The sequence below is a fragment of the Brachycentrus maculatus genome, unplaced genomic scaffold, assembly GCF_059751285.1.
Source record: "Brachycentrus maculatus isolate JH-2025_06_01 unplaced genomic scaffold, ASM5975128v1 h1tg000213l, whole genome shotgun sequence".
NCBI lineage: Eukaryota > Metazoa > Arthropoda > Insecta > Trichoptera > Brachycentridae > Brachycentrus > Brachycentrus maculatus.
In genome coordinates, this window is record NW_028280964.1 from 283,373 (window position 1) to 310,587 (window position 27,215).

Sequence of the window (27,215 nt, forward strand, 5' to 3'; positions counted from 1 at the left end):
GCGCCAATACGATACAGTGCCCTATGCACCATTGGGTGCTGAAAAGGGTTAGAAGAAGACTTATGACCATAAATAGAGTTTTTTTTTCATTTCAAACGTATAGTTTCGAAAGTAAGTTTAGTTTTTGTGAGCACATGTCGATGAAAACATCAGTAGTTTTCTGTCTAGTACAAGTGTTTAATTTTTAATTACTAATATGTCATTCCACAAAGTTAATGCCAAATTTGAGACATCGTTATTTTTTTTTCAAACAAAATAAAATATGATAAATATTTACAGAGAAATTATCAAAGTTTGGTTGGAAGATATTGCTTTATAGCAATAAGCCCGCCAATTTACACACATATTGTACAAAAAGTTCAAATAAATAAATAAAAATTTTAATGCGAATTTACTTCCAATATTTTTATGATACAACCATTTATTTTCTGTTTAAATTAAATCATCCGAGGAAAAAAAACAAGAATTTTGATAAAAAGTTTTATAAACAATGAATCTTACACACATTTCATACGAGTTGCTGACAATTAAAAAAAGCTTTCTAGACTCAACCGTAAAGTATCACGTGAAAAAAGATGTCAACTGAAGTATGAAAATACGTTCCGAAATTTAAGTAGTGCGGTTGTCAATCATAAGTAGAATGGTGAATGTTTTTTAATCACTTCATTGATCGCTCAGCCCATGACAGGTCGTAAGCCCTGTAAATGCCTAGACTTCCAAATTCCTCTTTATCCGTGTTGAAATACCAATCACATTTTCTCGTTTATATTTTAAATCCGTCATTATTTACAAATATGGATTTATTTAAAATATAATTGAAATGTAACTTTGTTTTAAAATCACTGTAAAAAAAAATGTGATTTTAAAATAAAGTTACATTTCAATTAAGTGAGTGCTTCAAATATAAATTATACCATTGAGAATAATTCGTATATGTTGAATGAATGGTCACCCTAAATGTACCCTACACAGTGATGTGTATACCTTGTGTAGACTGCCGCTTTCCCTCTGGGGATTTTCCATTTCATGCTGAGATTTTTCAGGCGGAGTTAATGCACTAAGTGGCTGATCACAGCCTCCTGAATATATGTATTGTACCTACGAACGTAGTATGTATACACTGACATTAGACTGCTTCAGTAGATCAGATGGCCATGAATTTACTTTCAACAAACTACAAATATTATAGATGTTTCAACTTGAGATGAAAAATCTATGATTTTTTTATATGAAAAGAAACTAAGCATCCCTGAGCTTATGACCCAGCATGTAACTAGCTTAAGTGATGACTATATGCACTGTTCACTTGTGTAATATTCAACATCCCGCTCATTATTGAATGTCCATATTTCATTAATTTGGTCTTGGATCACTTTCATGTTCTTGGATCACTTTCATGTCCAAGTAATTTTATTTTATATTTTAGTTATTATTTAGACCCGACGATGGAATTTTAGCTTCCGAAACTAGTAGTCATTAAACTCAAGCGGTATAAAAACAAGTGTTTCCTTAATCATTTTAACATTTACCACAAAGTAAATACCGAAACTAAATAAAATAAATAAATAAAATATCCAAGTAAGTTTGGAAGTATGGCTGAATTATTTTAGTACTTTTTTTAAGATGGGAGTTACATTTATTATTCCTCCGTGGTGTAATGGTCAGCACGCTAAGCTACCGTTCTGGAGGTCCCGGGTTCGATTCCCAGGGGGAGGGGTTAAATAAGTGATTATTTAAATCTAATCTTTATTCAATATTAACCTGGACTGGTACCTGAAGCGGAGGGCTGATCACCTTTCCTTAATGTTTTAGCGATCAATATAACATTACGTTTATATAATGCAGTGCCCTATGCACCATTCGGTTGCGGATAAGGATTTGAAGAATAATTATTTCTAACAAAGTTCCACCATAGTCGTGAAATGAGTACTTAGCAATATAATGAATACTTGTAAATGGTAAACAATATGTTCTGGTAAGTTTGTTTTTTTTTTAAATAAAAATTAACATTACTCGTTGAAGTTTGAAGTTATTAAGCCTGTTGAACTGAGAAAGAACTTCACACAGTATATTTCTCCCGTAATTGACAGTTACTTCCACTTTACGTAATATTAAGGGGAAATAGCTATCGAATAAAACAAATTGCCTTTGAATAATACAATATTCTTCCCCCTGTGGCGACACTATGACAAGTGGTTGGAAGAGAAACAGATTTCCCCCGAACTTCCGCCGTGTAGGGTGACCATTCATGTTAAACTACCCTTAATTTTTTATTTGTTTAATGTGATAAACCGCAAGCGTCTATTTTAGAAGCTTGTCTGCAGATATGATAGTAAGGATAGGGAAGGTAAATTGAAGCGCATATATAAAATTCGAAATCCGAAAAGTGTATTTGTCAATCATGGGTAGAATGGTAAATATGACACCTTTATAAAGTGATCTCTTAAACCAGCCTAAGATAGGTGGTTAGCTTTGTAATGCCCAGACATATTCTTCTTCATCCATATTAAGAGGAGTTCTTAACGGTGGTATGGACATGTGGAGCGAATGGATAACGAGAGAATGACTAAGAAAATATATGTGGCGAATGTGAGGGGGAAAACAGAACGAGGGCGACCGAAAAAGACTTGGCACGATCAGATCAATCAGAACCTAAAATCTAACGGTGTCAAAAGTGTGCGTAATCGGAGTGCATGTATGACTAGATGTATGGATGTGAAGGAGGCGAGGAGTGTATGTCAGAGCAGAAAAGTGTGGCGTTCCATCCTCTCTGCCTACCCCTGCGGGGAAATGGCGTGATGGTAGTAGTAGTAGTAGTATTAAGATATCAATGTAAATAAATAACTCTTAAGTGGAAAGAAACTTAATATTTGTTAACAAAGATTCGGACACACATTAAAAGTATTGTGATATATGATTGAGTTTTGTTAGTTTTTTTTTAATTAGCAGAGACTTTTATGAAATATTTTTAAAAAATTAAGTACATTGAAGAAAAAATAAGAATAAAAATATTATTGTAATAAGCAGAATGTGTGCACACCCTAGCAGTCTCGGAATATGTAACAGGAAGCCTCCAACAGTTTCAACACGGTCCCAGCCTTGGATGTTTATGGACTTCCTTTATTATGTCTATCTCCTCCATGAATTTCGGAGCTCGGACAGCGGAAAAGATTTTTCTTACTTTACACCGGAATGGTTATGAATTGAGATGGCATGACCGTAATACCGAATAAGGAATTAGGAAAAAAATTCTTATAGGCTTGAAAAAATGACGATTACGTCTTGTAAAAAAACATTTTTACACATTGTTTTTCTTGAGCGTTTCGTATAATAAATAAAGCACTTACTGAACGGGTTTATTTGTTTTCAATTCAAATTTTACTTGGGAAATACCACTGTTTCTTAAAGTTTATTGTTATACGCGTTTTTATTGATTCCGTGTTATTTTCAAACACCGTTTTTTAAGCTAAGCCTAAATATTTGAGTTGTGACCTTGTGATGTTAAGGAATGAAGAGGGGATAAAAAAAATTGAATCTTATTTTTACCAGTAGAAAGATGAACTAAAATAAGCTGTGTAAAACTTATCACAACATTTGAAATGGTTGTGTATGAAATAATTTGGTATAATCATAAGATCAATTAGAAAATCATGTTTACAGGCGTCTCCTATCATGTAAAATAACCTGGTTGAAATCTGACATACATATAAATAAAAGAATCTCTAATTAATCATAGCTTTCCCAAACCAACCACGGATGGTTCTAGTGAACTTACACACAAAGCGTCATAGATTTATGATATATGAAAGACTTCCAAAATTTTAGTAGTGATATTGTCAAACACGGGTAAAATGGTGAATGTTACACGTGTATAATAAAGTGATCACTTTATGCACGTGTATGATAACCAGTCTTTGACATAAGGTGATAAGTTCTATAAATACCCAGTACAATACAATACAATACAATACAATACAATACAAACTTCCTAATGCTTCTTCGTGTACGTAGAGATCTCGAAAAATTTATTCTCATTTAAAATTAAAATGATTGATAATTTTCTCTTTTAACTAGTAAACCTTTGCATCCAGATAAATAAAGCATTTTCTTTTGAACGCCTGAACGCTTTAATCAAATTGAAAATAAGGAGTTTGAGAAATGTTGTTGTCAATCATGGTTGATTACTAAACCAGCCTATGAGATAAGGTTATTAGCCCTTTAAATACCCAGACTATTATATTCTTCTTCATGTTGAGTATATATATTTTTTTAAATAAAAAGATAAGTATTTGTGATTTTATCATTTACAAAAATAATTCAATTTCATACAATTTCTGAGAGCCTAAGTGACTCATTATTGAAAACAGGTATCAAATTGTGAGGTTTGTTTGCATAAAATGAACTTCAACTCAATGTTCAAAAAAAACTTTTCTTCTTTAAACTGTATTTTATTTCAATTAAAAATATTAGTCTGTTTTAAAACAAAGTTATATTTTAATTATAAAATTTAAAATCACAAAGTTATTGCTACAAATATCAATTATATGTATTATATTACCTCGAAATATGTTTGGATGACTTATATCAGTGATTCCCAAAGTGGTCTATATCGACCCCCAGGGGTCTATGACAACTTGCAAGGGGTCTATGTTTTAATTTGAATTTAAAATAAAAATGTATAAAACCTAACAAGTGTGGTTTAAAGAGAGTAACACTACATATACCGGCTGTCAAGTTAATGAATTTGATAAAAATCAATATCAGGTAAGGCAAGGGGTCTACGAGATAAAAGAGTTTGGGAACCTCTGACTTATATGATAAGATTAATTATTTTTGTTCCAAAAATCGATATAGAGAGTGCAAGCTTCTAAATTTCATATGGTATATACATTTTGACATCTCAACATAGATGAAGAATATGGAAGTCTGGGTACTTACAGGGATTATGACCTGTCATAGGCTGGTTAAGAGCTCAAATTCACCATTCTACTCATGATTCACAACCACACTACTAGATATATTAATCAATCTCATGACACAGTACATATGAGTTCACAACAGTCATCTATCTTGGATTGAGGAAGCTTTTATTTAGCCCCTTTTATTTGTATGCAATTATTCAACAACTTTGTTTTTTTTTTAATAAAGAAAAATAATTGTATTTTTATTAATTACAAAAATACTTTAATTTCGTACTATTTGTGCAAGCAATGAGCAGCTTTATTTTTAAAAAAAAGTTATCAAATTGTTGTATAGTGAGTTCGAACCGAGAAGCTCTGACTCAAGAGTACGCGAGACTAACCACGGGACCACAACCCGACACAAATGAGATGTAAAAATGTGAAATACATCTTCATAATATGTTAAATTGAAACGGATGCTTCGTTTAAGTAAACTTAATGTAAAACGCAAAGTTACTCTTGGTCCCAGGCGACCAACTTGAATCCAAATATCTCAGACATAAGTATTTAAACACCTGAAAACGGGCAGCGACGGAGGATGTTTTTTCAGTCCCGGTAATCCCGTGGGATTGTTATCCTAAGTGGATCCTGCGGGGAATAAAGTAATCAACTTTCATGGCTCCTTACTTTCCAGACTCCAGACAAACTAACGCTTGCCGTAGTTTAAAGTTTGGCGTTCAGGGAAACCGTGTTATAAGGAGCCACTTGCTACTTGCCAGATAAGAACGGCAAGTTTTGCCGGCGCGGGTGAACGCAAGAAGCTTGTTTGCTGTGTTTACAGGTACGATGCAATTTCATACAAATTGCAACTTTTTTGCTTCAAATGCGTTTTTTTTAATACTTTCAGTATCGAAAATTTAATGCGTTTTTTAAATACGTTTAGTATCGAAATGGTTTTCATAACTATGAGTTTTGTGTTACGTTATCATTATCTCATCGATGTTTTGTTTGGCGTTCAAGTCCACACTCATTTAAGCGAAATAACACTAATTTGACATTTGATTTTTAAACATGAGATAGTAATTAAAAATCACGTTTTCAAGCATTCCCCAGTATGTTAAAATAATCCGGGGATCGAATCTTGCATACAAATAAAAGGATCTCTGAATTTTTTTTTCTTAATCGAACATAAACGGCTATTATGAAATCATATGTACTATGTCATGAGATTAATTAATATCTAGGAGTTCCAAAAATTTAAGTAGTGTGATTGTCAGTCATGGGTATAACGGTGAATTTTGCACTTAAGTGATCATTCAACCAACCTACGACAGGTCATTAGCCTTGCAAATACTCAGACATGCAAATTCTTCTTCATCTTTGTTAAATGTTTGACCACCTCTGTGGAAACAGAATCCTAGGCTAGGTAAACATATACACATATGTGGTTTCGTATATTTTTTCTTGCATCGTTAAGCTCATAGCGTAACATAACAGAGCTGTAGCAGGTATTGTTTAATTATCCTGAGTGTATCCAGTGGCGGGGTAGAGCGGTAAGGGCCGGCTCAGGCGCACCCGGATTCCGCACTTTAATTCAATTATTCCTCCCCAATTAGACCCGATTATTATCGCGTCACGGAAAACATAGCCGCGGAACTAACTATTCGAAAATTAGCCTCGGCACGTCGAAATTTGAGGACAAATTTATAAATTTTCAATATCGCTAAGTGGGTCACATCTGTGAGATATTCTGTCTTGGAAAGTAGAAATATTTTCCGACTTTTCTCTCGCAAAAAACTATTTTCCAATACTTTTGCTATGTATTACGATTGAATAACTTTTTTTAACACGTTTACAGGGTTCAATACACAGTGAACAATCATGAGATGCTGACAAACTAGCAATTTACAAAACGCTTAAACTATCTAAAGAACATGATTTTTTTTTAAACTACACACTGTTCTCTTTGTATAGCTTTCATACCAAGGTCATAATTATACTCATTTTGAAACGAGCGAGTATAACCTTTCCCGTACAAAAATTACATGCGATCCAAAGTGGGGTACCAAAAGACCCCAGTTCATATTTTTATGGAAATCGTAGTACGCAGCTCGTAACTACCTGCTACGTCCTCTCCAACGCACTGCCGAGCGTACTAACGGCAGCCATAAGCGAGAGGCCGGAAATTGGATCAAATAATAGTGGAGTAATCTAATTGTCTCGCTCTCTCCTTGTGATAATACTACATTTATTAGAGTGAAAGAAATAATATGTCACTATCAGACAAAACAGTAACGTCCTAATATAAGTACGTAGAACTCGCGGTATCGACTGATTGCAATATTTTCAAATATTTAACGATTCTAAATTATAAAAAATTAAAATGGGTAAATTTGCGTTAATTATTTTTAAGATCTTATAATCCTTTTTCTCCCTCCCGTCCCTCTTCCAGGTATTTTTATTAAATTACAGATGTGAAACTTTTTAACTGCAATGGTACAAATACCTGTTTTATGTTACTCGTTAATGTAAATGTTTTAATGTAATTCTGTTCTGCGAAATTTTCAAATAAAATTATATATATTATATATGGAGGATTTCTATCCCCCTGTTAGATTCGGCAAGGTTTAACGCTGATGTTAAAAGTCACCTGTGTTGATATTTACTTGAATGTATGCAGAAGTTCAAGTTCCGATGAGAACAATTAAAATATAACAAGGAGGTAACTTACAATGCGGGCGCGATGTTCCACAATAAATATCATCTGTTTGAAACACCGCTTAGCGTTATCGAATAACGCTCCATTAAAATTAAATTCCGCTGAGGGCCATATTTTCAAACGAATGTTTTCAAATGAGTATTTTGAACTACTGTATGAATTTGAAATATGTGTGTATGAAAGTACAGCATGGAGTTGGCAAAAAGTAATGAAAGTAGACTGAATGCAGTTGAAATGTACACTTGTAGACGAATATGTGGCAAAACAATATTTGGTAGATGTTCGAATAGTGATATTTAGAAGGAAAGAATGCAAGGATAAGCATTATCGAAAAAATTAAGAAATAATAGTAAAACCAACTTATGAGGTCTGGTAATAGAAGCAGAGGAAGACCGTGAAAAACATGGTGTGATCAAGTATTTCAAATACTTGAAAGTGATAAGTCAAGAGTCGATGTTGTGATATTTGTCTGCCATGAGCAATGTTTAGTATTGTGTATGTGTGTGTTGTTATTTTGTTCAACAGATGGCGCTGCCATTACTTTTTTTTTTCTTCAAAAAAATATTTTTTTATACATCATAGGTAAAAAATATACAAACACGCGCGTATTCGAATGAGATTGTATCAAAATTTCAAAACAATCAGTGAAGAGGTTTAGAAGATTTTGAACGAACGTAATTTATATTGGAATATTGGTCTGCCATGAGCAACAGTTAGTAATGCGTGAGGCGCTGTTATGTTCAACAGATGCCGCTGCCATTGTAGTTTTTTTTATACATACACGCGGGTATACGAATTCTGTTATATCAAAACTTTAAAGTAATCAGTGAATAACTTTATGATTTTGATTTAAAGATTTTGAGCAAACAATCATTTGCATAATTAGTTGTTTAGATATTAAAAATAAGCTATGTTTAATAAACTGTTCTTATTTAAATATATGTGAACTCGGCTATGGTATCACGTGGGTGCGTCAATCATACAGTACCCCTTGTTTCATCACCACCTGTCTTGATTACGCAGTCCAGTCCCGTATGTTAACTACAGACTATTATAAGTAATACTGATTAAGTGACGCGAAGTAATACTATCACATTGGAGTTAAAATGGACTAGACCCTGTTTTAAGCGGTTTCAAAATACCACGTACTACATCCTTTGCATGAGCTTCTTACTCAATACGCTTGGCGTCGGATAAGATGTGAATAACAAGTCCATTTCCAGTGTATTCAACCTTTTACCTGCCTGAACCTAAAAGGGGGGTTAAAATCTCGCTAACATAAGGTTTCGCTTCATGATTATGCTAGCAATTGAATTAGTATGTTTTGATTCCCTTGTTATAATACTTAGGAATATTTAAGCATTTTTCCTTTTATAATATACAAAATATGTGATCTTAAATCATTCATTTTCTTATAAATATTTGGTCAAATCCATCGAAAGTGATCCAATGGTACAACGGTCCGTGTTACCGTGTGTAATTTATTTTTACTCGATACGTTTTATTTATTTCACTCTAACTACTGCGAGCTACAACTGTGTGGAAGCGTTACAGCAATTATGAACTGAATTCTTCCGATTGCATACGTCACGATTTGAGCAGTTGATTTGTGAACGCTGAGTTATTGAAGGCGTGTCATTTGTGGCAAACTCCATATTAATATTATAAATACATATGCAATATTTCGATAAACAAGACTGAGGCCTAAACGATTTCGAGTAATAAAGAATAATCTCTACTAGGATTTTTCAAATTGTATTTATTTAAAAAAAACAACTATAAATTTATTTAAGTTTTTGATATCCTATTACCAAAAATATTTATATGCAAGAAAACCAAACAGCAAATACTCTTTTTTAGGTGTACTTTTTTAACGCATTTTTATGCTGAATGCAGCATTAAAAAACACGTTAAAAAGTCGACAAAATTCAAGTATTACCACTTGTATTTTTTACATGTAAATATTTTTGATATCAGGATATCAATAAATTAAATGAATTTATTAAAAATCTATTTGAATTTCCTCATGCATTGTATTTTTCCACGCAATGACATGGAACGTGTCTGCCGTGTTAAAAAGAGTCCAGGGGAATATTCATTATAATTTTCGAATATTTGTTGAAATTTTTATTTGATAACTGTTTTATCTTCATCTCAATATCTTTAATATTTTAATAAAAAAAATTACTTAAACGGGAATCGAACCCTAATTCTTGTTAATAAGATTTAAATAGGCTCAAAAAAGTTCTGACAGAAAAAGGATTGAAACAAATTAAGTAAAACGGTAATGAAATTTCTTTACCCTCTACCCTTTTACGACTACCGTATTCAATTCGAGAAGTGAGGGATGGAAAACCAAAGCGCGCATTAAATAAACATCGTATATTTAGGTTATTCTACCGCACGTTTCGGGTTCTATTCCCTTCGTGTCTGATCTCTGGACTTTAATTCTCGGGGAGAGCTTAAACAGGTCGTTTGGACTCGGTTTAGGGGCGAGAAAAGGCATCCCTTAATAATGGATCACAGCCAAGATACAAGGTATTGGAAATGAGGTTATATTGATGGTTAAAGAGCTGATGTATAAGGTGTTGAACACACATCACAAATATGCAAAAATGTTAAGTATTTTTTTTTTAAAACATGAGAGAGCAACTTTAAAACGTAAGAGCTTTTTCCAATTTTGATCAAATTATTGAAATTACAGGAAAAAATACGAATTAGTCACATTTTTTGTAAGATACGTAAACTGATCAAATTTATTTTCGTAATTTTCATTTTTCAAATTTTATGAGTTTTTCCTTCTTGTTGGACATCAATGTTGTAATTTATATTTTTTTTTCGGAGTTCTTTAACCTATAATTTTTTTATTGCGATGTTAAATCTGTTTTTTTTTTCATAATATTTTTTGTTATAAGAAAGATTAATTGTATATTTATCGCAATTCTAATTTTAAGATTCGAAGGTACGATATTATTTATTGACAGCGAAGAAAGTTTCTAGCTTTCTAATTTCATATTGATTTAATCATTTATCAGTTGTTTTTATTACCATTTTATTCTCAAATGAAGTTTTTTTTTTGAAAACGTAAAATTACACAAAATTAAAATGAAGAATCATGAAAGATTTATATATTATAAATTCACAATCATTTTCAATTGAAATATTATTAAATTATAATTTTCAATTAAAAATTATAAGAAATTATAAATATATTAATAAGAATAGTATGTTAGTTGTGAAGAAAAATGTGGAATTGAAACGAAAAACATTTTTTTATTTTTTTTAATAAATCAGCACCAACCTTTTTAAAAGCAGATTGAAATAATGGCTGCGCCTCTTCATAAAAACGATGTGAAATTCAGCTGTTAAGTTGTCCGAAATGTGGAGAAATAGAATGAACGGGTTTAAACAATAACCGGATATCAAAAGCTTAGCGAACTCGAGCGGTATCTAGTTACGGAGAGACCCGTCCAAACACGACGACAGTTGGATAGCAACTGAGCCGAGCAGCGAGGAACGTCTTGAGGGTGGAAAATGGTTCATGAGCATGGCGGGGGTGTGAGGTGGTGGAGGAGGGTGGAGGGTGAGAGGGGATGGGCAAGGGATGGAAGGGGAAGGGCGGGGAAAGAGCAAAGGAAGAGCAGGGGAAGGGAAAATGGGCGGGAAATAAGAGTAGCAGAGTAGGGAGAGGGTTATATTGGGGGTTGGGAGGGTAAAGAGATGATAAGGGAAAGAATTATCATCACGCGTAGATTCATAGCAATGATGCCAAAAAAATAGGGGAAAAATGTATTAAAAATTTGAAAATCAATAATATACATTAAATGTGGGTATCGTCTGATTAGCATGTAACAAAATTAATTTATTTTGTTTGTTATTTTAATCTTTAGTAAATTCAGATTTTTTTTAACGGAAAACTTTAATAAATTTATCAGCCGTCGAGATTAAGATTTTTTGTATTATTTTCTGTATTTTTTATGATATTTTTTCTTATTCTTACAAATATGAGTTATTTTCTTTTGGAGAGAAAAAAATACTCTTTTCGTTGGTTTATATAGTCAAGCATAGAGTAATGTTTTAAAACTATAACTAATTAATATTTCCTTATTTCATATTTTGAAAAAAGGGTGTTTGATGTGGAAATTATGAAATACAGACCTTAACAAATGTATAAAAAAATTTAGACAAAATTGGCCAGATTTACTGTTTTTAAAATAGTTTAAGTATGATTTTCACGGTGGTAAACGTACTTACGAGTAGTATTAATCGATATTCGAAAAAAATATAAATGTATACATAATTACAACAATTAAAAAATAATGAAACCTTTTTTTCCTTTCGGAATGTCTTTGAAAGGAAATGAGGTTACATGAATATGATTTGAAATTCCCTTGCAAATATATCGTATCCTTGAGAGATGAAAAAAAACAGCACGCGAGTATTTATGTCACCCGGAATGCAAGAACAATTTAATGTAAAATCTTACTTGACATTTAATACGTTACCTAATTTAAGCTCGCGAACTTGACTTGGATCTAGAATCTAGAGCTTAATAAAAGAGCTTTATAAAATTCTTTAAAAATTGTGAAAACATTTTTTTTTTAAAGGAAAATAATTTTTATTTAGTATGGACTATTTTCCATCGGACATACCATAATATATTATGATCGATATTGTTTTTTGTAGGAAAAATAATTAACGGATAATTTTCTAGTATTGATTATTTTTTGATGATTTTTTTGGACATTTATATCTCAAGAAAAGACATATTCACATATAAAAATATAAACATGGTGTTTGAAACAATATATAACATTAAAAAAAAAACATAAAATTGAATTGAGGAAATTTACGTTTTAATAATTAAAAATGTAGAAAAAATATATTCCTTGATTTTTTTTTATTTCATAAAACAGTTTTTTTTGGTGTTTATAATGCTTATTTTTATTGAGATACATATTTGTATTTTATGATAAAAAATATTGACAAAAAGATAAAGAATATTAATATATGTATTTAAACGTTTAAATTATTAAAACTATAAGTGATTTTGAAAAAAGATACGAAGTTTTAGGAGTTTAGTTTTATTTTTAGCTTATTAACTTGATAGAAGTTTAACTTCTGAAACATGTAGTCTATAATAAAACTCAAGTGGTAAAAAACAAGTGTTTTCTATAATAGTTGTAACATGTCTTACCACAAAGTTAATGCCGAAACAATAAATAAAATATTTTTAACGAGTAGTGAAAAGTGAGTGGGGTTTTGTGAAATTGAAATACACGGCGAACCAACATTTAATCTTTACAGAAAATGAAAAGATAAGGTTATTACCCCGTTCAATGACGGGAGCAATGTGTCTGTAATGAATGTGAAATGTGATATTTGTATATTACGTATGAAATTGCCACCCTTTATTCGCGCACGTGGAATAAACGTAATCCACAACCCTTTGTTTATGAAGATGTTTTACAAGAATGTGTATTACGAATACTCGAGTTATAATATGAGCAAGAATCTTAGACGATGACTTACAGATATTTACCTGTGTAATACTTTATCTTGGGGTATATTAAGCAAATTCCTCAGTCTTGACAAATTTGTGGGAGAAAGATGCTCGCAAATTGAATTCATATATATCTGTGCTCAAAAATTTTAATTCCCTTTTATTACTTAAAAGATAATAAAAACCAAGAATTTCTAATTTAAAAAACCCATATTTGATAAATTCTAGAAGTGAAAAAACATCATAAAAATATATTAATTGAAATATTTTAAAAGCATGTACCGACAGACATTTTACGTAGGATTATACGCTAAAAGTTTTTTATGATATATTATTAGATTAAAATCAATATTTTTAGCTTTTCCACTTAATTTTTATTTGTCCAGCGACCGGGTTTCGTCGTTACCGACATCATCAGACCAGTCTGATACGACGAAACCCGGTCGCTGGTCAAATAAAAATAAAGTGGAAAAGCTAAAAATATTGCTTTTAATCTAATAATATATTAAAAATGCAATTCCATCACGAAGTGTCAGTGGATAATATAAATCTATTCAAAAGTTTTTTATGAATCCATGTTGTTTATTTTTTACTGATTTTTGCTTGAATGATTTTTATCTTTTTACATTTTTTTCTAACAAGAACGTTATTAATATCTGACATTATAAATTACAGTATCGAACAGACTAATTGAAGAGAAAAAAAATATTTCGTATTTTCAACACCCTTTATAATTTTTTTTGAGGATGTTTCTCGTATTATGGACCAGGGCTATTTAATTTTCTTTCAGTTGACCAGGACTTTTTAATTTTCTTTCAGTGACTGAGATGATGAATAGCTAGAAATATCACCCAATTCTACTGGAAAAGATACTATTAGAGATTCGAAAACGAAGGTCAAATGGTAATGGAATATTTCAGAAGGATTTAAGTCAGAAATTAAAAAAAATATGAAAATTTTCACACAAAAACAATGAACTGTGTTGTACTGGTGAAGAATTTTGCCATATTTAAAGCTTATTGAAAATCAATCGGCAATCTGTAAGAATCGGCTCTCCAAAATTGATTGCACTACGATGGTAAAGCTTATTTTGTCCATAATTCAGGTATGGTTTCGAGACGAAAAAATGGCATTCACGTGCCAAAACCGTATATATAATAGATGCCAAAAAGATTAAAAATTTTGGATGAGCCCAAAGGAGTTCATATTAAATGTTAATTTTTGATACGAGTATAACCAATAAACAAAATATTTTACAAAACTTTTTACGAAAATAATAAAAAGTTTTGTTTCAATTAATCTGTTCGATATTGTATGTAATAATCATAATATTAAGATAATTTTAAAAGAAAGTAACTTGTTCTGAAAATAATTTGTTCTAATAATTAAAAAAAAAATCCTACTAAATATATTATATTTTCTTTAAGAGTATTTTTTAAGAATACATCTCAAATTTCAAATATTTTTTATTTTACAAAATTATGTTATTATTTTTTGGATGAAAGTAAGAATATTTTTTTTTGATAAAAAGACTAATTCTTAAAAAAAGGACTTTGCATGGAAATTTTAAAATATAATATTTAATTCTCATAAATTTAAAATATCACACTTTGAATAAGTTGTACGCTTTTCATTATTAATTTCATAAAAATATTTTTGCTTGAATTTAATTGATTTTATTTCCACATTTGTAAAAAATAATAATTATTATTTAATTTTATTAACTGAAATGTTAAAAAAAATACAATCATCAAGAAAATTTGATTAATTAAATAAAATATTTTAATTCGTAAAGTTTGAAGTATTGTGAATAGAAAGTATTAAAAAGAAACGCGCCGATGAAATATAATGTATCAGTACAGCACTAACCTTTTTACAATAGAAGCAGAGTGTAAGATTGACCGCAATTCAGGTTCTGATGATGATGACCGAAATGAGCAAAAACCGAATATTTAAGAAATTACTAGATATCAGAAGCTAAAGGCCAACTCAGTAGGCATCTGGATACCGAGAGACCCGTCCACACTCAACGAGAGTTGGATAGCAAATGAGCGAAGCAGCGAACGTCTTGAGGGTGGAAGGTTTTAAGGCAAGGAAGAGGGGGTTTAGGAGAAGGAGTAGGTGGGGGAGAGAAAGAGGGATGGACAGGGAAAGGGTAGGAGCAAGGGAGAGGCAGGGAGCGGGCGGAATGGGCGGAGGAAGTGGAAACTAAGTAGGGGATGTCCCGAAAACAGGATACTTCATGTGTACATTTATGGTAAAATTTTGCCAAACACAATATATAAAAATATTTTTAAATCAATAAACTATAACAAGTTTCAGAAGATTCTAAATAGCTTCATTTATTCAATTATATATTTTTTTTTATTTTGTTAGATTTTTTTTATTTTTAAATTTTTTTAGCTAAATAATGTCATTTTCATTGAAACCAGAAAAAAATAATCATTTTTTAAAAATTTCACATGATTTCATGGTTTTTATGCACGAAAGACATTTTCATTTTTACAACCGTTGGATTTTTCACCAAAATTTGTATGTGTATATTTTTCTGTTTTTAAGTTATTACCAATAAAATACGAACAACTCATATTTTTCACCAAAAAAAACGAGAGAATTTCCCTTATTTAATTTTAAGCATGTCCTTAATTTTTGTTTGTTTGAGTTTTCATAAAATATGGCAAAAAATGGAATTAAAAATTTTAATACAAAATATTGAGAAATTCGACATTTAAGTAAAATATATTTTAAAAAAGAAAGAAATATCATTTCGAAAGAAAAATGTTAATGAAAAAATTGAATTGAAAAACTTTAATATCAAAATTTTCCTTTTTCATTTGAAAATGTAATTGTTTAATTTTTAAGAATTTGTTACAATAAACTTTAAATCAATTTATTTTTTAAATAAGGCTATTAAAAATTTTCTAAACTATTATAAGAAAAACATGATTAAATTAAATAAATTCTTTAAGTTAATCATACGATTAGTTTTTTTTGGTTAGCGTTATAAATATGAGATACATTAGCAACTTTTTTTTTCTTAAAAAATATTTAGAAAATACAGTAAACTTCAGAAAATATTCGATTTTTTTAACGAAATTTCCAAGAAATACGTAGAAAAAAATATTAAATTATTAGTTTTTTTTAGAAATACAGTGATTTTATAAATGATGAGGAGAATAACGCACGCTGAAGCTGCTTTGATGACCGAAATATGTGATAGTCAAGTAAATAATTTGCAGAAAAAAATACAGATATCAAAAGCTAAGCCAACTCATGCGATGATCTATTTGCTATCGAGAGACGCGTCTACACGTGACGATAGTAGAATAGCAACTGAGCTGTGCCGCAAGGAACGTCTAGGGGGTCAAAAATGACAGTAAGAGGGGGTAAAATCAGGATAGAGATTGGAAAAAAGGGGCTGGGCAGAGTATGAGCAAGGGCGGGAAGAAATGAGCAAAGGAAAGGCTTAAATGTTAGATAAAATTTTGTATATTTTTCTATAACGTTTATGTGTCATTTTGTCAAATATTTGTGATTAAAAATTTAAATGTGTTATTAAATTGTAAGTAAAAGGGGTTTTTTTATTTTATTTTAATTTTAAACGAGTAGTCTTATTAAATCATTTTAAGTTATTAAAAACATTTCAAAGTAATTTCGGATTTTTAAAAATTTATTTTAAAAGTTTATTTTTAGTTTTATCATAAACGATTTTTACTTGTTTATATTAAAGTTGTTTTTTTTGTTTTTTCGTTGTTAAATCTGGAGCTTATTTTGAAAAATATTTAAATAATCATTAAAAAAAATGTTATTTATTTTTATATTTATTTCTGATAAATTCAAAGCATTTTATCAAGGAATTGCAAATTTCATGATTTTATCTTACTATTATGATTTCCGTTTCCGAAAATGTATGTTTCAGCGTTTTAATACATTATTTTATTTTAAGATGAATTTATTTACATAAATAGTAAAAATAATATAAGTTTTTAATTTTTAAAAAAATGTGATACATTATTCTGAATTTTTATTTTATTGAAAAACAATTATTTGGAAAATCCGTAAATTTTAAGAAAATAATTTTACCCGAAAAGATGAAAAAGAAGAAAATGTCGCAATGGCGAAATAAAATATTTCAATATCTCCACTTACCTTTTCAGGAGCAGATTGTCAGAGTGCCTGCGCCTCTTCATGATGGGCAGATTGTAGGAAAATTCAAGTCGACCGAAATACCGAATTAATAAATTGAAAAAAAAAAGAATTGTAAGATGCCAAAAACTAAGAGGACTCAGTTGGTATTAGACTACCGAGAGACCCGTCCACACTCGACGACAGTTGGACAGCGAATGATCTGAGCACCGAAGAAGGTCACGGAGGGAAATTGTGTGGCAGGAAGGGGTGGGGATAAAGAAAAAGAGGCTGGGTAGGGGGGGGGGGCAGAGAAAGGGTAGGAAAGGGGTAAGGCAAGGGAAAGGATGGGGTGTGGTTGGGCAGGGGTAGATATGGATTGTGGCTGGGCAGGAGAAGGGAAGGGGTTAAGCAGGGGAGGGGATGGGGAGTGGCTAAGAAAGCTATTGAGGGCAGGGGAAGGGAAGGGCTGAGGAAGGGCTGGGGAGGGTCTAAGTTAGGACATGGAAGGGGCTGTGATTGGACTATAAGTAGCAGAAGAATGGGAAAGGGCAGGAAAGGGGTGAAGGGAAAAAAGGGCGTGGCGGGTTTAAGTAAGGGGGAGGTTCAAGTGGCGGGGGCAATGGAGAGGCAAGTGGAGGAGCAAGTGAAGGGAGGAGGTGGTTTAAGCAGGGGTCGAGTGTAGAGGAGAGGGGAGAGTAAGAGGGAGACAGAGAAGAGCAACCCTTTTGTGCAGTTTTATGACAGTAAAATACTGACATTTTCATGACGCATTATTAGAATATTAAAAAATATCAAATTTCCCAAATAACATAAAAAGCTAGACATTCTTTTTAAGCTTTCAAAATTTAACATTTTTATTAATATCAACATTTTTTGACAATTTGCATTTTTAGATACTGAATAAAAATGAAATAAACGCTTTTTATTAAAATATTTTCGAATTTATTATGTTATTACAATTTTTTTTCAGATTTTTTGTTTAATCTGTCAAATTTATATATTAATCTACGTGTTTATTATTTCGCCCAGTTTGGTGGGATACGTGAGATATGTTTTGTACCTGTTTAAAAAATATGATTTTATTTTTTTCTTTCTTTTTTATTGCGACCTAATATTTTTTTTTCAAATCAGTTATGAAATTTATAAATACTTGAATGAAATTTATGCAAACAAAATTAATTTTTTAAATCTTTATAAGTTACGAAATTTGCTGACATACATATTTTTTTAATGCGTTTTTTACCAAATAATTTTTTTATTTATTCTGGCAAATTTAAAATAAATTTGGAATTTCAAATGATTTACTAAAAGTTTTAACGTATTTCGGTTATCAAAAATACTTAAGTCATTAATTTTGCTAAAACGTATTTCTCGATCTATATATTTTTTTTGATTTTTTGTAAGTTTTGTACAATTTCGTTGTTTTTTTTGTTGCTGCAAAAATGCTTATTTTTATCTTGGATTTATGTATATTTCAAAAGAGGAGTAACATCAAGTTTATTTTTAATAAACCTCGATAAAAAAATTATTTTCATTAATTCATAATAATTTAAAATAAATTTGGAATTTGAAATGATTTACTAAAAGTTTTAACATTTTTGGGTTATTAAAAATACTTTAGTCATTAATTCTGCCAAAACGTATTTATCCATTTATTTTTTATTTTTTGTCTTTTTTGTAAGTTTTGTACAATTTTGTTGTTTTTTGTTGCTTACCAAAATTTTTGCTTTTTTCAGTTATAAGAAAAATATTTTAATTTAATATCACTGACGAAATTCACAAAAATAATCTAAAATTTTATTGTAATAAAAATGAGATAAAAAAAAATAAATACATTTTTTATTTAGATTTTGATAGCAAAACAGAAAAATTGTGATGAAATTAGATTTTTTTTAAATTAACAATTGTTAGAAAACTACTAATAAAATAATATTTCTATGATAGTTAATGTTTTATTAAAAAAGAACACAATACATTATATTGAGGGTTGAATATTTTTTTATGCGTGATTTTATGAAATTTTATAGACTTAAAAAAAATTTTTTTGAAAAGTTTGAAGAATCTTTAGGAAAATATTTTGAAAAGAAACGGTTGGTGAAATAAATTATCTCACTATCGGCACTAACCTTTCCAGGAGAAAAACGGAAGAATGGCTGCACTTCCTTGAGATGGGGAGAATGAAGTAATAGTCAGCTGCCATGATGACCGAAAGTCGATGAAATGAATTTAAGAAATAACCAGATATCAAAATCAAAGCGAACTCGAGTGGTATCTGGTTGCCGAGAGACCCGTCCGCGCGCGATGGCAGTTGGATGTCAACTGAACTGAGCAGCAAGCAGCGTCTTAAGTAAGGGTAGAGGATGGTTGTTGAGGCAGGGTGGGGATAGAGTAGGAGAAGGGAAGAAGGGCAGGGGATAGGTAGGGGAGGGGCTAGAGACGAGCAAGGGAAGGGAAGGGGAATGGCAGGACAAGAGCAGGGATTGAGTTAAGGGAAGGGGAAAGGGCAAAAGGAGTGGGGGTTATTTTGGGGGAATGGAGGTGGAAGTTAGGTCAAGAGGAGAAAGGAGAATGGGCGGTGATAATTGTGGAGGGGGGTGAGTTCTCGGGGGGGGGGGGTTTAAATAGGAAAAAAACGGAAAAAACCTTAATATGCAAACTGACGATATTACTTTGCCACAAATATAATATATGCATTTGTGCAAAAAAAAATTGTGGAAATAAATATGACGTCGGTAAAATTCTAACAATGAAAATTTATAAGAACTAAAAATTCTAAATTCAAAAGCTAAATAAATGGCTAGGTCTTGAATCGTCCAAAATCAAAATACTTCGTTCATTTCTTTACATTAACATTTTTATGTATCACTTTTCAGATGACAATAAAATAAATATTTTAATACATTCGCCGAGTCATTTCATTTTATATAATTTTTTCACGAAAAAAAATTTTTATTAAGAAATTTGAGTTTTTATGTATAACTTTATAATATTTTTTCATGTGATAAACTGTTTTTTTGAGAACAGTGTATATGTTTAATGTGTCTTCTTTAAAAATAATGCAAAAAAACATTATTTTAAATTAAATTATTAAAAAAAAAATTTTGAAAAGATATGAAAAATACACTTTTTTTATTTAATTTTAAGCAAGTTTGCACTTATTACTTTTTTGGTAATTTTTATGGTGAACATACTTGTATCCAAAAAAAACATATATTTTTCATTTTTATTTTTATACAAAACTTTACTTTAAAAAATCTTTCATTTATAAGAAAGCATAAATATGCATTTTCCAAGATTTTAAAAAATATGTATTTAATCTAAAAACCGCCTATGTTTTGATGTAAATCATTATACTGATTTATTAAAACTGAAATTAAAATAAACAAATTTTAATTTAACTCTCATTTAGTTTAATGCAATGATGTATTGAAAAAAATTAGAAATTTGAAGTTTTTATTTTACAACTGAAAAAAAACGTAAAATTAGATTATATTTTAAAATATACGAACGTGATGAAAATTCAATTTATAAAACGTTTTTATGAGATTTCGTTAAATAAACGCCATTAAAAAAATCTTTTTAATTTTAAGCATGATTTAATTTTAAGTTGTTAATTTAATTTACTCAAAAAAATCACATTTGAAAAATTTGCTTTAAGCTTATTTTAAGGAATTTTAAGCATACAACAAAGTTTTTTTACTTATTTTATTGGTTAATTAATTTTTTTATTATCATTTTTAAAAAAAAATCACGTAATAAAAATTTACAAGAAAATATACTGGTTTAAATATTTTTTTAGATATATAATATAAAATGTTAAAATATTTTTTTAATTAAAAACGGTTTATGAATTATTTCAAATACAGGTTGTTTTTGATTTTTAATAAAGAAAAATTGTGTTAAACTGATAAATTAAATTTAATAAAGAAAAAAATTAATAAATTTCATGTTTTCAATTTATAACTAAAAAAACGTAAAATTGAATTAAAATATACAAATGTGATGAAAATTCAATTTAAAAAACGTTTTTATGAGATTTCGTTAAATAAACGCCTTTTAATAAATTTAATTTAATTTTAAGCATGATTAAATTTTAAGTTCTTAATTTGAGTAAAACGAATAATCACATGAAAAATTTGCTTAAAGTTTATTTAAAGGAATTTTAAGCTTTCAATAAAGTTTTTTTACAAATTTTATTTCTTAATTTAATTTTTTTATTATCAATATTTTTATCAAAATAAATCAAATAGTAAAAATTTACAAGAAAATATACGGATTTTAATATTTTTTTAGTTATCAAATATGAAATGATACATTTTTTTTTTAATTTAAAAAGGGTATATTTTTTGTTTTTTTTTTCAAAAACTGTTTTTAAATTTTTAATGAAGAAAAATTTAGTTAGACTGATAAATCAAATTATTTTAAATAATTTCAAATATTTCTTCAATTCAATATTCAAAAAAAAATTAACAACTTTTAATGTACAAAAACTTACCTTTGAATCGAAGCTGCCGACGAAACACAAACTTTTACGCGAATTTAAAAAGTTATTTATAATTCTCTGGATCTTCTCAGGAAAATGAAGAGTAGAATAATGAAAGACGAATTTATGAAAAACAATGTTTAAAAATTCAAAGTTGGCCGTTTCCCGTCGAGGCGGGTAAGTTGGAAAATTCAAAACTTTTCTCGTGGAAAATGTTTGAAAACAAGTCGAAAAAGTTGTTAAAGTTGGAAAAATAAGCAAAAAACTGGTTGGATAACTATATAAATTATCAGAAGTTTATTTTGGAGTAATTTTTTTGAGATTGGAATTTTGAAATAAAGTTTAGTTTTTCTAAGGATTGGACGAGGACTGGTAGGAAAGCCTCCAAAGGGATGATCGCCCCGGACTGTGTCCATCGAGGGACTGATCGTGAGGGAGATGTGCTCACGACCGCCACGCCCTACGCGCCTGCGTACGGCCCAAGGAAAACTGACTTGCGCTTTTCCTCGCGGAAGCCTGCCTACTTCTACGTACCTACCTACTTTTGATAAAGCACCGATAAAGAAAATTATTAAAATTACAACTTATTTGTTAATCCATAAATAATTTATTAATTATAACTAAACTATGTTTTAAAATCACTTTATTGTAATTTGAAAACCAAATTATATGTTTAATGGAAAATCACAAAATTATTGCTTCAAATATAAATTAAATTTTTTTAATTATAATGAATCATTTCAATTTGAAAAATAAATTGAGTAAAAAAGTTTTTGAATATTTCAAAGTTTCAAAACATTAAATGTAAAAATTTTTCATCCATTTGCGTGCAAAACTTAAAACAAACCGTGCTAAATTAATGTTTTACTTATCAAAAACCACTATTTTAAATCTATTGTGAAACAATTCATTCAAACACCATACGCTGTTTGAAAATGATGCGGAATGCATCGAAACACGTGTCACAGTAGATTTAAGAAAAAGTTGTATATACATGGTAGAACTGTAATTAAAAATGGATAGATTTTACCACAAAGTGACTGCCGAATCATTTTTCGAAATTTTCAAAAAATAGTATATTATATTAATAATAAAAAATGAGTGAGAAAAAGTTTATAAAAATTTCAAACATTCAAAAAATATTAGAAAAAAATATTAAAGTTTAACCCATTTGCGTGCAAAACTTAAAACAACCTATCAAAACTATTTCAGCGGTCTGATAACCAATTACAAACTCAATAAAGATGAGTTAAAAATAACAATAATAATAAAAATAAATGTTAAAAAAAACAGGATTTATTAAATATATTTTAGTGTCGTATTTGTTTAATATTTCAGAGGTTTTATTAAGTATGAAATCATATATACACACTATATTATGTATAAACATATATAAACATACTATGACTATGTGTTGTATCTGTAAGTATCTACTGAAATAAAACAAGTTACGTTTAACTTATTTAATGTTAGGAATACAATTTCTTGACTGAATATCTGCCATTTTTACAGTTAATGAATTTATCTAACATTTTTTTATTATACTGTAAGCTATCCATTTAACGACAGGTTTAATATAGTCTAAATAATTCCTCTGAATTCCACTACACTTATAATAATAAAACCCTTATCCGCACCTCAATGATGCATAGGGCACTGTGTCATATAAACGCAGTGTTATCTTGATCGTTTACACATGAAGGAAAGGTGATCAGGCCTCCGCTTCATGTACCAGTCCATGGTAGTATTGAATAAATATTACAGTGAATAAATCACTTATATTTATTTTATCCCCCTCGGGAATCGAACCCGGGACCTCCAGAACGGTAGCCTAGCGTGCTGACCATTACACTACGGAGGCGGACGAAAAAAACACTTGCAAAGGCATAATTTTTTTAAGGACTTAGTCCTTTATGTATCATATTCTCAACTTTAATAACTGTATCATCGATAAAGCGATATAGATAAAAAAAATGCAGTCAACTCTTGGGCCAATGCATTTTTTCTACTACTACTACTACTACTACCATCACGCCGTTTCCCCGCAGGGGTAGGCAGAGAGGATGGAACGCCACACTCTTCTGTCCTGACATACACTCCTAGCCTCCTTCACATCCATACATCTAGTCATACATGCCCTCCGATTACGCAGACTTTTGACACCGCCAGATTTTAGGTTCTGATTAATCTGATCGTGCCAAGTCTTTTTCGGTCGTCCACGTTCTGTTTTCCCTCTCACATTCGCCACATATATTTTCTTAGTCATTCTCTCGCTATCCATTCGCTCCACATGTCCATACCACCGCAAAGAGCTCTTTCTAATCTTTTCAATTATTCCTCGTTCAGCCTTACATTCCTTTCTTATATCGTCGTTTTTAATTCTGTCATACAATGATTTTTCACACATTCGTCTGAGGGAGCGCATTTCAACAGCATTCACTCTGCTTTCATCCTTCCTTTGCCAGTTCCATGTTTCGCTTCCATACATTAGTGTCGGTACTAGCACGCCGTTGTGAACCGCTAGCTTGGCTTCCATGGACATATTCTTATTCCCAATCACTCTGTTAAAAGCACCATTTATTCTATTCCCTGCATTCACTCTTCTCTCAATATCCTTATCCACTTTTCCATCCCTTGTGAACATGCTTCCTAGATATAAAAATTCTTGCACCTGTTCTAGGGATTCATTGTGCACGATAATCTTGCATTCTGTCAAATCTTTCTCTCTTTCAAACACCATGACCTTTGACTTACCTTCATTCATTGCCAGATCATTTTCCATACATACATCGTACATTCTTGCATTTTTTCTGATAGTTATTTTATAGGTAAGTTATATATATACGTAAACACCATAATTAATTAAGTCATATATGATAAAAAATTGTGATTAATATTAAAAGAATAATCAAAATGACCAGTTATACTCCCGCGAATCATGAAATTTTATCACGATAAATCACTTTTTTCCTTTTCCCGTCGGGAAAATTGCCGTCGGCTGCACAAAAATCGCGCCGATAAAACTTGAAGTAAGTAAATAATTTTTGATTACAGATCAAATAAAACCTACAGTAAATATATTTTTAACGCTATGATTCACATAGTATTTAACAAAATTAAAAAGACATTGTTCTACGCTGTTTGTTTTAATACTTAACGAAAAATATTTTATTTTACAATATTGTATGTTTTTTTTTCATTTCATTTGTTTGTTATTTTATTTTATAATACTTATATTTTTATTCAAATAGTTTTACTTGACGCTTTGTTTCTTACAGTATTTTTCTAAAAAAGCATTGCTTTTTAGTTTAATTTCATTTTTTTTATTTTTAAATTAAGATTTTACAGTAGTTATATTTTTGTCCGCCTCCGTAGTGTAATGATCAGCACGCTCGGCTACCGTACTGAAGGTCCCAGGTTCGATTCCCAGAGGGGGGGGGGTCAAATAAATATAAGTGATTTTCTCACTCTAATATTTATTAAATTTGCCCTGGACTAACACCTGAAGCGGAAGGCTGATCACATTTCCTTCATGTGTTCAGGATCAAGACAATACTGCGTTTATATGATACAGTGCACTATGCCCCATTGGGTACAGATAAAAGTTAGAAGAAGATATTTTTTAACTTTACTTTGTATTAATTTATTTATATGGCCAAATAAACCTTATTAAAACATAAAATAACGATCGGATTCTAACCTTAATCTCTATCAGCATGTATGCATTTCTCCGTTTTTTTTTTAATAAAAGAGCATAAAAGAGTGGTATTGTATAATATTTCGTGAAGGTACTCTGCATTTACTGAACGTGTAGATGTTAGGTACCCGTTGAACTCAGGTTCTTATCTGTCGCGTGACCTTTTTGTGTAAAGCTACCCGACGTGACTGTTATCTGTAGTCAAACTTTCCTGACACTATCGGACATGTTACTATGAAAATAATCTCTCAGTACATCTACAATCTATCGATTTTTACAGCGCAGAACTCATATCAATGCAATAATATCTACATTTATATCGCTCACTCCTTTCAACAACGTCATATATTTAAAAAAAAAAAAACAGATTTTTCAGGAGATAAACGATATACTTTTACAACATTTTGAGTGTGTCCAAATACTTGTTTACAAAATCTGGATAATCTCCAATTACAGGAGTTATTTTCATTTTATTTTTTTGACATCTCATCAAAGATAAAGAAGAATATGGAAGTCTGGGCATTTACGAGGCTGACGACCGTCATAGGCTGGTTTAAGTGATCACTTTACACACGTGTAACATTCACCAATTCTACCCATTATTGACAACCACACTACTCAAATTCTTGGAAGTTCTATATATATGAACCAATTTAGAAACCTTGTTCATGAATCACTAGAACTTCACTAGAGACATCTATTGGTGAGATGTAAAGAAGCCTTTTTTAAGCAGAAACTCTTATATTAGTATGTGAGATCCGAATCCTGGATTATAATCACACATATGAGAAACGCCAGAAAATACCATTTTCATTTTTATTATTAAGCTTATAATTTGACCAGATAATTTCTTTATTTACAACATTTTGAGACACAAATGAGACATATTTGGACACACTCAAAATGTTGTAAATAAATAAATTATGTGGTCAAATTATAAGCTTAATAATAAAAATGAAAATAGTATTTTCTGGCGTTTCTCATGTGTGTGATTTTAATCCAGGATTCGGATCTCACATACTAATATAAGAGTTTCTGCTTAAAAAAGGCTTCTTTACATCTCACCAATAGATGTCTGTAGTGAAGTTCTAGTGATTCATGAAAAAGGTTTCTAAATTGGTTCATATATATATAGAACTTCCAAGAATTTGAGTAGTGTGGTTGTCAATAATGGGTAGAATTGGTGAATGTTACACGTGTGTAAAGTGATCACTTAAACCAGCCTATGACGGTCGTCAGCCCCGTAAATGCCCAGACTTCCATATTCTTCTTCATCTTTGATGAGATGTCAAAAAAATAATATACGATATACGACTATAACAAAGTTATTTTGTACATTAAAGATATATTTCACTGTGATTTATTTTTCATCACGCACATATCGTAGTCATATAGGAGAAAGTGACCAAGTGCATTATTTTACAAAAACGTGATCATTGACTATTTGATATCTTACTAGCTTAGTATTGCCCTGAAAAAATCCCAAAGGATTTTAAACTTGGAAGTATAACATATTGACTTGGTAAAAATGACTAACTGCATTGATGTTTATTTTCTTGCCAAGCAAAAGCGACTTAAATGGCCCTCCTGAACATTTGACGTTTGGGTAGTTGGTCACTTTCTCCTGTACGACTACGATATTAACAACTTACATTTACAACAATGTACATTCGGTTTCCTGCGCCGAGGGAACATTAAAAAGGTATTAGCTAATTTAGATATTATTTAGTTTGTTATTTTTACACGAGTAATCAGTCAGGATGATATATCGCTCAGTCTTTTTA

At 30.3% G+C, this 27,215-nt stretch overlaps 1 long non-coding RNA gene across 1 annotated transcript in view; it reads right to left on the minus strand.

The window, feature by feature from the left end:
- Window positions 1-22,159, minus strand: part of LOC148307000 (uncharacterized) — a 108,813-nt gene extending 86,654 nt beyond the window's left edge. The window contains exon 1 of the long non-coding RNA XR_015837914.1: window positions 21,747-22,159. This is a non-coding gene — a long non-coding RNA (uncharacterized LOC148307000). The remainder of the gene's footprint in view (window positions 1-21,746) is intronic.
- Between the last annotated feature and the right edge of the window lie 5,056 nt (window positions 22,160-27,215).